This window comes from Mastomys coucha, unplaced genomic scaffold, assembly GCF_008632895.1.
Source record: "Mastomys coucha isolate ucsf_1 unplaced genomic scaffold, UCSF_Mcou_1 pScaffold23, whole genome shotgun sequence".
Lineage (NCBI taxonomy): Eukaryota > Metazoa > Chordata > Mammalia > Rodentia > Muridae > Mastomys > Mastomys coucha.
The window spans coordinates 77615370-77618444 of record NW_022196906.1 but is presented as its reverse complement, the minus strand read 5'-3'; positions in this window follow the sequence as shown (position 1 = coordinate 77618444).

Here is a 3075-nt window from a genome sequence, read left to right as displayed (position 1 = left end):
GGTCGGAGGTAGGGGGTAATTATTCCACAGGCAACTGAGAAGCCATGGCAGTGGACACAGAGTAGATACTGCGGCATGTGACACGAAGGCCATTTCCATGAATGGCACCAAGAGGCCTTGGAAGACACAGCCACATGCCTGCTTTTCTTCTAGCCCGGGAATGGGGGCTTTCATGGACTATTTTGAATAATCACAGTTGTAAAGAAATATGCATAAGCCTATAAATACAATGTACAATTATAACTGCAGAAATAAAGTAGCCAATAACTATGAAGAGACAACCTGTTTCTAAAACCAAGCAATAAACTCTTGCTTTTTATTGCTTACCACATGGACAACCCAATGGGCTGTACAGACTAAGAACAAAGTCTCCTCCCTGTGTTTTCTTCTCGTGAAGGGAACACTGTTGTTGAATTGAAAGTTGCTGAAAGGCAAATCTTTCTTTGTGTTCAGACAAGAGGGTCCGATCTATAGAAAACCTTAAGATATAGATACACGAGTAGAAAAGCATGAACAACTATGCTTTTTTAAAGCAGAGTAGGATGTCAGCATCTGACATAGTAAAAGATCAATTGCATTTCAATATGCTAGCGATGTACACTCTGAAATGTCTTAAAACTGTACTTTGGTGGTAGGAATATAACTTGGCAAATTTACCCACAAAACAGCTGAAATTAACGCTGAAAAATACCTATGTGTGTATATTGTGTTATGAAAATTCTTTCTCTGTAAAGTCTTCTTAACGTACGTGTATGTGGGACTGTATGCATGGTCATGTTCGTATGAATGTATCTGTAAGCCAAAGCAGGCTGTTGGGTCCTCTGGAGCTGCAGTTAGAGGCAGTTGGGAGCCATCTGCCATGGATGCTGAGAACTCAACTTAAGTCCTCTACAAAGGTGTATGCTTCCTTACCAGAGGAGCCACATCTCCAGGCCCTCACAAAATCTTTTAAAAACTGAGATTTTTTTTTTTTTTTTTTTTTTTTTTTTTTTTTTTTTTTTTTGCTTTTTGTTTTTGTTGTTGCTTTGTTTTTTAAGTAAAATGATGGACATCTTTTGCACAGAAGGATTTTACTCAACCCATATGCCCAGGTCTATATTGTAATCTCTGGTGTCTAACACATTGACCTTAATCATTTTCAGGAAGAGATCACCCAGTTCTGGTATTTCCAGACCTTTTACAGACAGAAGTCAAATGTTCCATTGTTACACTTAACCCTCCCTCTCCCCACTGGTTGTTTTTTAACAAAATCTCAATTTTCACCAATTAAGACTCAGAGATTCGGAGGCAGAGAAAGCACCCAGCTGACCTTGCTCTTCACCTGACATCTCACCAAATATGCCTCTCTCTCAAGTGTCTCAAAAAAACCTCCTTCAAATCAAATCCTTCCCTTCTACTTCCTGTCCAACTCTCTATCCGTCCTCCTGACTCCCTCTTACTCTCTATGTTTTTTTTCTTAATAATCCTATGTTCACTTTCTGTCAACTAGTTGCTTGTTCCACCTCTTGGCCTATAGTTGAGTTTATTTAATCCTGTTTACAGTATTCAAGCAGAAAGCTCTTGGATTAAAGGTGTGTGCTAAGGCTGAGTCACATACAACTAAAAACAGGTTTTCCAGTAAATAACAGTCTCTGGGTTCATGGTGTGATTAAATATGCTGCAGCACCCCCAGACCCCCCCACACAGCGTTGACAATCACATTTGCTTACTATTTAAGTAGAGGAGCATCAAGCACAGAGGAGTTGCTTTCAGCAGAAGGGGTGAAGTGAGAGATGCTGGCCCATCAAGGACAGGAGCAGATGTAGCCTTTATTCCTTGGCCTGGGGACCATCTCAGCTCCTGGAACCTAGTCAATATCTCCAACCACAGTAGAGATGTTGCCTTTGGGAACTCAGAATCAACAGAATATTCAGAACTCTCACTGCTCCAAAAACCCCTCAATATCTTCACAGACACAGATGAAAATCAGTCCGCAGGATCTGTAAATGGTCACTGTAGAAAATTCTAGACTCTACCTATGCCCTCTTTGACTTTTTTTTTTTTTTTAGGTTTTTTGAGACAGAGTTTCTCTGTATAGCCCTGGCTGTCCTGGAACTCACTCTGTAGACCAGGCTGGCCTCGAACTCAGAAATCTGCCTGCCTCTGCCTCCCAAGTGCTGGGATTAAAGGCATGCACCACCATGACCCAGCTCCTCTTTGACTTTTTAATTGCCATCCTTACCCTATTATATTATACTTTAAGTTACATAACTTAAATTGATAGATACTACATAGAGGAGTAGATCTTGATATGAACTCATCTTATTGCTAAAACGTCTTGAGAGAAAACAAAAGGAAGTCCCTGTGGCAACAGGTAGCATCATTCTGTGTGCGAATTCTAATCTATACTTCTCCAGTCTTCATAAGTGTACTGGAGTGGGGTCTGGGAGTGGGGAACTATCATCAGTCTTATTTTACAGAGGAAGGATTTAGGAATACTTGCCAAGATACACTCATGAAATCTGTAGCTAACAACTCAACAGCAGCCACCTGCAGTAAGGCAAACCATGGCCTGTGTTCTGTGTGGTACCTAGCAATTCTTAGGTGAGAAAGGATGCACCCTAAGTGATGCATGAGCATCAATATAAAAATGAATTGTCAGACTCGGGGGACAGCAGATGCTGGCGAGGATGTGGAGCAAGAGGAACACTTCTCCATTGCTGGTGGCATTGCAAGCTGGTACAACCACTCTAGAAATCAGTTTGGTGGTTCCTCAGAAAATTGGACATAGTACTACCTGAGGACCCAGCTATACCACTCCTGGGCATTTACGCAGAAGATGGTCTAACATGTAATAAGGACACATGCTCCACTATGTTCATAGCAGCCTTATTTATAATAGCCAGAACCTGGAAAGAACCCAGATGTCCTTCATAAGAGGAATAGATACAGAAAATATGGCACATTTACATAATGGAGTACTATTCAGCTATTAAAAATGAGAAATTCATGAAATTCTTAGGCAAATGGATGGAACTAGAAAATATCATCCCGAGTGAGGTAACCCAATCACAAAAGAACACACATGGTATGCAC